This window comes from Aristolochia californica, unplaced genomic scaffold (genome assembly GCF_029961685.1).
Source record: "Aristolochia californica isolate CCGP_79_NKW_82.1479 unplaced genomic scaffold, dmAriCali1.0.hap1 SCAF_3, whole genome shotgun sequence".
Taxonomy (NCBI): domain Eukaryota; kingdom Viridiplantae; phylum Streptophyta; class Magnoliopsida; order Piperales; family Aristolochiaceae; genus Aristolochia; species Aristolochia californica.
In genome coordinates this window covers 16,359,609-16,372,147 of record NW_027181992.1, presented here as the reverse complement: position 1 = coordinate 16,372,147, position 12,539 = coordinate 16,359,609, and the positions used below count along the sequence as shown (strand labels likewise).

The 12,539-nt window shown below is 39.9% G+C and overlaps 1 pseudogene; it reads left to right on the top strand.

The window, feature by feature from the left end:
• Nucleotides 1-10,675: 10,675 nt before the first annotated feature.
• LOC137960715 (small nucleolar RNA R71) lies at nucleotides 10,676-10,772 on the top strand (annotated as a pseudogene).
• Nucleotides 10,773-12,539: the final 1,767 nt, after the last annotated feature.

Here is a 12,539-nt window from a genome sequence, read left to right as displayed (position 1 = left end):
AGCAACAACATAAGGTCGGTTCGAGACTCGAGCAAAAGATTATAATCTTGCTACCTATCTTGGCGAGATTTAAATTCAGAAGCAGTGTGTCCTTCTTCCCTGCAGCACAAAACAACTTCGTAAACCAGCCAGAGAAAAGGGAATGGACAACAACACAGTGACAGAATGAAATCCCATCAATTTGGCCGAGATAGTTTTGCCATGCCAGCGAAGAAGTAATTCCAGAAATAACCAGAAACAGCAACGGAGATTACAGAAATTTCCAAAACCAATAGAGGGATTGCAACTTTTATGCAATCAGATAGCGACAAAAAAAAAAACTTCTGATGATAGATGGCAGCCATCAAAATTAGATTTCTTGAATGAGATTACAAAGATAGCAGAGAATCCCGGGTCGACTGGGTGAACAACTCTATTTCCGATTCTTCCTACACTCCAGGATATAACTTTCCAAGATAAACAACTTTAGTGTATAACTTGTTGGATCCTTGATTCAAGCTGATTAGTACAACCAGATAAGTAACGAGATTAACTCGGAATGAATCCGATGACCTGGCTGGATGAGAGAAGATGGAGTTGTGAGAGCAGATTGTGATCCTTCTGAATTGGTTTCAGACCTCGGATGGAAACCAAAAAACTTACCAGTAGGAGACTAACACCCTGGACTCGCTGAATTACTGTTGACTACTTGGAAGGAAGATAGAGCTTTCAAAAATATATGGACGCCTTTAATTCAGCTTAATATGAAGAGATACAAACAACAACGAAATTTGTTTTTGAATGTTGGGTGTTTGTTGGATCGGAGATATCATATCACCGAGCAGAAGAAATCATAATAGAATGATGCTCGGAGTCTCAGGCTGGATGTGTGGAGAAGCAGGCTAAGCCAGTTGTAATAAAATTATAGGGTGCCATGATAGCGATGAATAATTCTCATAGAGGAAGCAAGATAAGCCATCTATAATAAAATCACAGGGTGCCACGATAACGATGAATAATTCTCAGAGAGGCAGCCACGAATGAAAGTAACTTTCCGAAATAACGTCTCAATCATAAACTCGACATGAAGGATGGAGATGCAGGATAGCATCGACATGAAGCTCGACACCAAGGAGGAGAAGCTTCAAAGACAGAGAGGGATCATGGCGGTCAGCGGTCATGAACCAGAAACTCTTGGAAATAAAATAGCAGTATAGAGGTGCTTTAATGTAAAACAAATAATGGGTATAGGGACTAAAAATGATAAATACGAACCTAAAGTGTTAAGATAATATATCAGAAAATATCACATTACCTCTGTGGGTTGACCGAGTCAACTCACATAACCTGCTCTGATACCAGGTTGAATTTATGGAAAAGAGAAATACTTCATTGACTTATCATAATCAGAGTACATGAACATCTATTTATAATAGAGGAAGGTAGTAGAGTTTCATTACAATAAAATTACCCTTGTCCAAATTACAACCAAGCTCTAACACTTAAAGATAAGTCCTAGCATAATTAAATAACCCAATATAAATAGAAGACTAACATGACTAAAACACTTTTAAACTGAAACTCCTTTGTGAGACCTGCTTCCATAATAATTCTTGCTATATAAGACTTCTTATTGGGTAAGACTTCTTATGCCACCTCAGGTAATCATGGTGGGTCCCATATCTTATGGGCTTGGGCCCATCTTCCAACACTTGGATATGCGGGCCTTCCTTGATATTATAGGCTTGGGCCCATCTTCCAACAATCAAGAATACCTTAAAGGGAAAGGTATTACTAGCAGTTTATGTGGTTGATATTGTTTTAACTAGTAGTGATGCAGACAACATAAAATAAGTCAAATAAAAGGTATGCCAAGAATTTAAAACAAAAGATTTTGGTCTTCTAAAATATTTTCTAGGAATTGAAGTATTCCAGTCAAAGCATGGGATTATATTATCTCAGAGAAAATACATCTTGGATCTACTAGGGGACAGAAGGATGATGGGGAGTTGACTTGCTGATACTCCTATGGATGCTAATGTAAAGTTATGTGCAAACTCTAGAGAAGATGTTGATATGGGAAAATATCAGGGGCTTGTGGGAAAACTTATTTACCATATGATGACCATACCAGATATACCATATGTAGTAAGTCTAGTGAGTCAATATATGCACAAACCACAACTTACCCATTGGCAAGCCTTGGAGAGGAGACTAAGATATTTAAAAGGAGCTCCAGGAAAATGGTTTCTCTATAAGAATCATGACCACTACAACATAGAAGGTTTCTCAAATGCATATTGGATTGGATCACCTGATGATAGGAAGTCCACTTCAAGGTATTGTACCTTAGTTGGAGGAAACATGGTTACATGGAGAACCAAAAAAAAGAATGTTGTTTCAAGGTCCAGTGTAGAAGCAGAGTACAAAACTATGACATACATAGTACATGGGCTTCAATGGATCAAATCCCTTCTTACTGAATTGGGAGTCTATAAAAGAGCATCTATGGAATTATATTGCAACAGCTAGGCAACCAGTCATATCACTTCAAATCTTGTCTTTCATGAGAGGAAAAAACACATCGAGGTAGACTGCCACTTTAAATGATAGAAATTTCAGACTGGTATCTTATTTCTTCGTCATGTTTCATCACAAGGGCACGTGACAAACATTCTTACAAAATCAGTCACTTTCAAGATGTTAACCACTACATGCAGCAAGTTGGATATCTACAATGTTTTCTTCCTACCAACATGAAGGGGAGTTTTGGAAGACACCTTAAGTGGCATTAAGATAATAACCTTACTCCCGTCAAGGAAGTGGCACAAAGGGTAATTAAGTGCTCTTCTCATAAGGACGGTACAAGGGTGTAATTATGTAAAATGATATACGTCTATTTATGTTTTTTCCTTTTGAAAACTTATAACCCTAAGGGTATTGTAGTCATTATAACTGTTATGAACGCAATAACATTATTTTTTTTCATTTACTTTATTTATTTCAGTTTTAGGCCATAGGGGTATTTTTGGAATATTTTATTTATAGGGGTATTTTTATAATATTTTATCTTAAACCCTAATAGGGTGAACCCTATTTAAGGGGTAAGAGCAATGAGAAAGGGAAGCATTGATTTTAGGTTAAATTTAGGTTAAACAGGCTTGGAGCTCTCCTCAACGAGCTCTAGGGTTTTCGATTGATTTTCATGTTCCTCTCCATGTCTCCCTGCAATTCTGCCATGTTGTTCTACAATTCCCCATGGCCGAACCGGAAAGTTAAAAACGAATCCTTGTGTCAGATCCAGGACCATAACAACTGGTATCAGACCAGGAACACAATGATGTATTCTTCTACCCGAGAGGAAAGACTTGCCTTTGCCTAGGATTTGCGTACAACTAGAGAAAAGGCCACACGACCTGAAATCTCTGAGCACGATGTACGCGAAGGGAAAGCACCAAAAGTTGTGTCGGTTGTCGAACGACAGTGGATGACGGTGGCGTGCGGTGAACGACAGCAGGAGGGAGCCCTCTCGGGTCTCTCTTCTTTTGGTCGGCGGCCGGCTTGAGACTCTCTCGAGTTCTCTTCTCTCCCCCTTTCCTCAAAACAATTTTGCCCTAAAAATACCTCTCCCTTTCTGGAATTTTTGTAAATATCTCCTTCTCCACACAAAATTTTCCTGAAATTCCATAATTGAATCCATAAAAATCATTTAAGAAAGATATAAACCCTAAAAGCAATGAAATATAATTTAGGAGAGAAAAATATGCAATATAAGCAGTGATTAATGCCAAATTTAACAAATGCACGTTTCATTTAAAAACCGATAAATAACCACCTATAACACAATTATAAGGGCTATTCTATTATAATTAACCTAGTTCTCATGTCAGAATCTGGCATCTATCACACCCCAAACCTAAATCTTTGTTAGTCCTTACCAAAACAACAACATAACCAAAATTAAGCCTAGGAAAAAAAAATGCCACTTTCGTAGGGAACACAATTGCATTTAGCATATGCAACAAGCCGTTAAACCCCTACTTTACGGTAGAGGACGAGTTGTGTCTCGTGAGGGTTTGCATGGAATTTACCCACAAAATTCATCTAAATCAACAATATAAAAAGAAAATCGAAGAAAATCTACTCCTCATTAGCATGTGACTAACACTTAATATCGTAAAATGTCTGAAAATCATTTGAAACCCTGCTCAATTTGAAAACCTGTGTAAAATATAACACATTATCAATCCAAATACACTCACGAGTACTCCACCTGAACCAATGTGACCCATAAGCAATTACTTCAACAGAACAAAGAGGCAACAGATAACAATAAAATCTTGGTCACATCACAATTAAGAGAAAATAGTAGAGTAAGCCTGTTGTCTAACAATCTCACAAAAGAAGTATACATGTTTCAATCTTGACCTGCAACTTCTTTCAACTTACAATTCATCATCAAAGTTAAGGAAACTCATTGCTTCCATATTTAAACCCATTTTTCGCTATTACTAGAATAATAAAAAAAAATTTCACTGAATACTTTTGGTATTACCACCATTTTGTATTCGTCCTCACTGTACATGCACTTATTTTTTAAGTAATCGACTGTTTTGGTTCATGTCCCTGGGTTTGCCCAGGCTGTTTCTGAGGTTATCTGTCTTTTGAAAGCAAGAGCATTTCCGTTTGCATTTATACATTACAACGAAGAATTTCACTGAGATATAAAAAGGAATAAGATCAAATAGGCATACAAGACCATTCTGACTAACATAGATCAACACTAGATTTACATGTTCTCTTTTGCAACTAAGTTCCAAGTCTAATGCAATAGTAAGTTATCCCACTGAATTCTCATGGATCACAACAAATGATATCAGATATCTAATATGCATATTCTACACAATTTTCCACATACTAAGAAACACATTTGAGCAACTTATTTTAACTCTACTAAAGTTAACCACATACTAGGAGGAGAAATTTGAACTCCACGCACAAAAATTAAAAGAAAATCATTGCTAAGACATAAAAGAGTCGTCCCCCCCCCCCCCCCCCTCTGAATCTAAACCTGACATTGTCCTCAATGGGGAAAAGTTAAAACACCAGAACGACTACAAAAAGGAATAACAACTAAAGAATATTAAAACTCATGGAAACCACATGCTCCATGGGCACATAAGAAGTAAAGCAAAGCCAAAATAGTGTAAGGAAAAGAGATATCAGCAAACACCCCTAAACCTAGAGCATGACACATCATCAAACAAACCAACTAACAATCACTAAAATATCTGATTATACTCCAGTTGACTCACAACTTAGCTGGTTATACTCCAACAGAGTAAGGATTAAGCTCCCTCAGAGCTTCTAAATCCATAGGTGGGACCATATGTATTTGGTCATCAACAATAATACCTAAGAGTCAATAAAAACCCCCAGGAATGATACATAGTCTCCCTCGAAGAAGATTTACTCGTATTAGCCATACCCATAGGTAATCATTCATAGATGAAACCGCTATCCCACATCACACTTTGAAACAATCTCCATGTGACTGACCACTGAAGGCAACAGGAATCATGCACTGAACACAAGTCCTTGAGTTACTCACCATAAGGTTTTCATTTAATACTTCCAGTTTGAACTAGTCAATCCCAGAACGGTTGTGTGAGTACAAACCTCTCAAACTAGAGACCAAAAGTCTGGTCATCAACTACCAGAACCATTTACGCTCTCAGCTGACAAGAGAGCACCCCGAGTCCATGACGGGGCCGGCATCGCCGGGGGACCTCCAATCAATCAAGACCAGAGTACACCAAAGGTTATCCCAATAAGAATGAATAAACCAAAAATAAAAACTGTAATGTAAAAAGGGATAGAAACGTGGGGATTGCCCATAATGTGCTAAGTTTATAGTCGTAAGCAAGACTCTGCTGCAGTCAAGATGAATGGATAGGTTCCTTCAAGAAAATCACCATCACCTCCTCCTGTGTGGGGACATTCTCAAGATATGGTTTGAGCCTCTGACCATTAACTTTGAAGACCGACCCATCTCCGTGATTGCGGATATAAACAGTGCCATGAGGAAACACCTGTGTAACCTCAAATGGACCTGACCACCTGGATCTCAGCTTCCCTGGAAACAAATGCAATTGTGAGTTATAAAGTAAAACATTCTGCCCAATAGTAAAAGACTTGCGAAAAATAGATTTATCCTGTAAAAGCTTTGTTTGCTCCTTATACAGTTTGGCATTCTCATAAGCATCATGACGTATCTCTTCCAACTCATTCAATTGCAATTTCCTCTCCTCACCTGCTTGAGCCAAATCAAAATTCAAAGCCTTAATGGCCCAATAAGCTCTATGCTCAAGCTCAATAGGTAGATGACATGCTTTGCCGAACACTAGGCAAAATGGAGACATCCCAATAGGAGTCTTATAAGTGGTTCGATAGGCCCATAAAACATCGTCCAATCGAGTGGACCAATCTTTCCTATCAATGCGAACCGACTTCTCCAAAATCCGTTTGATCTCCCTATTAGAGATTTCCACTTGACCAAGAGTTTGTGGGTTGTATGGAGTAGACACCCGATGAGGGATGGAGTATTTCTTCAACAAGGTCACAAATGCTCTGTTACAAAAATGAGATCCCCCATCACTGATGATCGCTCTCGGAGTACCAAACCGATTAAAGATGTTTTCTTTTAAAAACTTTACCACTACTTTGTGATCATTTTTCTTACATGCAATAGCTTCAATCCATCTAGAGACATATTGAACAGCAACAAGGATGTATTGATAGCCAAACGAGATAGGAAAAGAACCCATGAAGTCAATACCCCACACATCAAACAATTCAACAATAAGAATGGGGTTAAGAGGCATCATGTTCTTCCTAGAAAAACAACCAGTCCATTGGCATCTATCACACATACGACAAAACTCATGGGCGTCTTTAAATAATGAAGTCCAATAGAAACCACATTGCAAGACTTTAGCCGCGGTCTTTCTAGCACCAAAATGTCCACCACATGCATGGGAATGACAAAATTCAAGAATATTGGAAAAGTCTTGCTCAGGTACACAACGCCTAATGACTTGGTCTGGACACACCTTGAACAAATAAGGGTCATCCCAAAAAAAAATTTTGGCTTGGGAAAAGAATTTCAACTGATCTTGTTTACTCCAATAATCAGGAATCTTACCAGTTACAAGATAGTTGACTATGTCAGCAAACCAAGGCAATTGGGATACTTGGAGAAGTTGTTCATCAGGGAAGGAATCATTTAAAGGAAGGGATCCTTCATGAGGTGCTACACAGATCCTAGATAGATGATCAGCAACAACATTCACAAAACCCTTGTTATCTCGAATCTCAATGTCAAATTCTTTCAATTGCAAGATCCATCTAATCAAGCGAGGTTTAGTGTCCTTGATGGATAATAAGTACTTCAAAGCAGAATGATCAGTGAACACTATAACCTTTGACCCTAAAAAATATGATCTAAATTTGTTCAAGACAAATACAACTGCTAGCAACTCCTTCCTAGTGGTAGTGTAATTCAATTGAGCATCATGAAGAGTGCGGCTAGCATACTGTATGACACAGGGAATTTTATCCACCTTTTGCCCCAAAACAGCCCACAATGCATAATCAGAGGCATCACACATCAACTCAAAAGGCAAAGACCAAGTAGGGGGTTGGACAATGGGTGCAGTGGACAAACATTTCTTCAGTGTCTCAAAAGCATGAATACAGGCATCATCAAAGGCAAAAGCAACATCTTGAGCAAGCAAATCCGTCAAAGGACGAGAAATTTTGCTAAAGTCCTTAATGAAGCACCTATAGAACCCAGCATGGCCAAGGAAAGAATGGACCCCCTTCACAAAAGTAGGTGGTGGCAGATTGGCAATTAGGTCAACCTTGGCTTTGTCCACTTCTATACCCCGCTCAGACACTACATGTCCTAAAACAATTCCTTCTTTTACCATGAAGTGGCATTTCTCCCAATTCAAGACTAAATTGGACTTAATGCAACTGGACAATACGAGTGAAAGATTGTGCAGACATGTCTCAAAACTAGAGCCAAACACAGAAAAATCATCCATAAAGACCTCTAAAAAGTCACCAATCATGTTAGAAAAGATACTCATCATGCACCGTTGGAAAGTGGCGGGCGCATTGCATAAACCAAAAGGCATGCATCTGTAAGCAAAGCTGCCAAACGGACACGTGAATGTGGTCTTTTCCTGGTCTACTGGAGCAATGGGAATTTGAATGTAGCCAGAGTATCCATCAAAGAAGCAATAAAAACTGTGGCCGGCCTATCGCTCTAGCATCTGATCAATGAAAGGTAGTGGGAAGTGATCCTTCCTAGTGGTGGAATTAAGTTTTCTATAGTCAATGCATACACGCCACTTGGTGGTTGTTCTTGTGGGAATCAATTCACCACTCTCATTTTGCATTATCGTTAGCCCCCCATTCTTAGGGATAACTTGAATTGGACTCACCCAGGTGCTATCAAAAATAGGGTAAATGATGCCTGACACAAGCAACCTAATGACTTCGTCTCTCACAACCTCTTGCAAATGGGGATTTAACCTACGTTGCATCTCACATGAGGCTTTAGTCCCCTCCAAATGAATATGATGCATGCATATGGAGGGGATAATCCCTTTTAAGGCATCTAGAGTCCACCCCAATGCATCTCTATGTGCTTGTAAAACTTTAGTCAATTGTTCCTCCTGCTCAGTACTCAAATCAGAGGCAATAATGATTGACAATGAGTTCATGGGTACCAAGAACGCATACTTCAACGTGGGAGGAAGTGTCTTAAGATCTAGCTTGGAAGTTTCAAGAGGTTTGTCCAAGTCAAGATGAAGATCCTATGGATGATCAGTTGTGACAACCTCATAAGCTTCCTCCAACAGAGGTACAGAACTGAGTAAAGAGTCAACCTCTCGGAAATATGTTTCCTCATCAAAATAGTCCATGTCTAAAGATGTTATGTAAGACTCAAAAGATTCAAGAGTAGATTCATCATCAAGCATAACAGTCACTATCTTAAATGCAAGACTCAAATCATTAGACTCAAGTGGATGGTGACCGGCGTTAAACACATTCAACGAGACCTTAAAATTTCCAAAAGACAACTCCAACTCACCACTTTTACAATGAATGACAACATTAGATGTGGTTAAGAAGGGACATCCTAGGATGACAGGAATTTGGTTGGTCACATTGACTACTGGTTCTGTATCAAGAACAATGAAATCAATCAGGAACAGAAATTAGTCCACTTTTATCAAAACATCTTCAACTATTCCTCGTGGTATCTTGATAGAATGGTCAGCTAGTTGAAGTGTGATGGGGGTAGGCTTCAATTCCCCCAAACCTAATTGCTGGTACACAAAGAAAGGAAGCAAATTCACACTTGCCCCTAAGTCAAGAAGAGCTCTTTGGATGGTATGTTCACCAATGACACATGAAATTGTGGGGCATCCAGGATCTTTAACTTTAGGAGGAGTGTTGTGCTTCAGAATTGAGCTTACATTCTCAGTAAGAAAGACCTTTTTGTTAACATATTGGTTTCTCTTCTGTGTACAAAGGTCTTTCATAAATCGGGCATAAGCAGGGACTTGCCTAATAGCATCAAGAAGTGGAATGTTAATGTGAACCTTACTAAACCGTTCCAACGTTTCATGCATGCTATCTCCTTTCCTAGGTGGGCCCGATAACCTCTGCGGATAAGGAGATGGTGGGACTTGGTTTGGGATCTACCTGGCTGTTGGTGGAGAATTTGGAGGTTCTTCACTCAATGATGTGTCCCCATTGTCATTCTTTGACTCCTTAGACTTAGTGGTCCCTACCCCATTGTTCAACTCACGACCACTCCTAAGGGTGGTTATGGCTTTGGCTTGCTCGTGGTGGGGATTTGAACTCGACCCACTCTCATGTGTGCTTTTGGGGTTAGGAATGGTTTGACTCAGGAGTCTATTTTGTGCCTGTTCACTCATGTGCCTGGCCAACTGACTCACTTGCATTTCAAGTTTAGCAATGGAGAACTGTGTATTCTGCATGAATAATTGAAGTGTATCCTCAAGTGAAGGTTTTTGTGAAATCAATGGCTGTTGAGTGAAGTGTGGGCACGGAGCTTGGGGTTGAGTAAACCCTGAAGGACCCCCAACCTGTGGGCCCTTGGACCATGAGAAATTTGGGTGCCTAGCCCAACCCAGATTATATGTTCCCGAAAAAGGATCGTTCCGGTTTGGTCTATGGAAATTATGGACTGCATTCAAGTCCTCAATGAGCTCTGGGTAGGATGAACTAGATGGACACATTTGTATGGGATGAGATGAACTAGAGCATATGGCACAGACAGTTGATGGGTTAGGAGCAGGTGAACTCTTGGACACCATAAGGGCATCAATTTTTCTAGTCAACCCCTCAATCTTGGCCATGAGCATGGGTGTTTCACTAACCTCGTAGAGACCCTCTCTTTTGGCTTTGTGGGATCTCCTATCAACATTAAATGACAAACCCCATTGCTAAGATTGATCACTCAACGTTTCAAAGAAGTCCCACGCCTCACTAGCACTCTTACCCATCAAACTCCCACCACTCGTTTGCATCTACCATGGATGTAACCTGGGGTGTAAGACCTTGATAAAAGTATTGCACTAAATGCCATTTCTCAAACCCATGATGCAGACAAATCCTTCCATTTCTCCCAAGCCTCATAAAAGTGTTCACCCTCCTGCTGCATAAAGTTGGAGATTTCTCTCCTGAGGGATGTAGTTCTCTGAATGGGAAAGTACTTGGACAAAAATTTCGTGACTAATGTGTCCCATAAGTAATGTTGCCCACCTCTAAGGAATTAAGACTAGACTTGGCCATATCCTTAAATGAAAATGGAAAAGTCTTAACTGGATAGAGTCATCTGAGAAATTCTGGAATTTGAAAGTCGCACGGATATCTAAGAATTCCTTGATGTGGTAATAAGGGTCCTCCTTCTCCAACCCATAGAATGTAGGGAGGAGTTGGATCACACCCAGTTTCAACTCATAACTGGCAGCAGTAGTGGGTGGCAATATAATGCAAGAAGGTGATGTGAAGTTGGATGGGATAGAATAATCCCTCATGGCTCTATGGTCACCTGTTGCAGGTAACTGTAATGGTTCACCCTAATTGGCCATGGTAGCTCCTAACTTGACTTATGGTGTTTTCCTACAAATATGTTCTTCCTCTTCAACAAAGGGAGCTAATGGTTCACCTAGGGAGTGGCGCCCGTGCATAAAAACACAAAAATAAACAAAACTAACTATCAAATTATGCTAACAAACTAACTACTGAAAATACGAACTAACTAGAAGAAATAAAAATAACTCCACACAAAATCATCAAGATAAAACAAAAATATAAAATTATGAAAGCAGAAAAATAAATCTAACCTAAGACCATGGAGAACAAAGAAATACACTTAATACATGGCTCCCCAGCAACGACGCCAAAAACTTGATGTGAAATTTAATTACATCGGCTTTTATACCTCGCAAGCTTACGAATCGTTCATGTAATCTAGCGGCAAGCGAGGGTCATATCCACAGGGAGGACTGAATTTTGTGTATTCTTCAGTCAACTAAACTAACCAAATATGATGAATTAATCTGAACTAAACACTGATTTTATCCTAAATTATCAAGCAATGATCTAATTAACTACTTACACAACAGGAAACATCAACTCTGAATTTTACCATGATTTGTGCCTCTCTCGAGTGCCACATAACCACGAATCCGGATTCTCAATCCTTGCGTCTAGCCCCTCTCGGGCGCCTAGAGTTAAGGATAGAGATCAGATTATAATACCAACCTAAATTACAATTCTGCCCTAACTAGCTAATTACTCAAAAAATTCGGAAAAAAAATATTCGATAAACATCAATTCTCAAATCAAATTTAATAAGCATTCAAAACCTAAGTTCAAACTATAGAAAACTAATTAAATTACAAAATGACAGATTACTCCCCTTCTTCTTCCTCTTGCTCAGGCAGCAATTCCTTTCTCACGGTTGCTACGATTTCCAAAAATTAAGGACTTTGGGTTGCAAGAGCGAGCGGCCGGAAGTGGAGACGACTCTGGCAAAGAGTAATCGAAATCCCCCGAGGGAGGTGATGCGGCGAAAGACGGAATGGAAGCGAAATCCTCTTACCGGCTCTCTCGAGTCTCGACCGGAGTCGAACTAGGCTCGGGAAGTGCTCGGAAATGCATAATCGATGCCAGAGGATGGTTGGAATGTGGAATCGGCGTCAGAGGAGCCCTCTCGAGTCACCTCTAGGCCTGGTGAGCAAAAAATGGCAGTGTCGAACTCGCCGCGATGGAGACTCTCTCGAGCTCTCCTCGGGTCTGTTCTCGATTGCCAAACGGCGATGGACGACGGTGGTGCGCAGCTAAACGACGGCTGGTGGGAGCCCTCTCGTGTCTCTCTTCTTTTAGTAGGCGATGGGCTTGAGACTCTCTCGAGCTCTCTTCTCTCCCCCTTTCCTCAAAACGATTTTGCC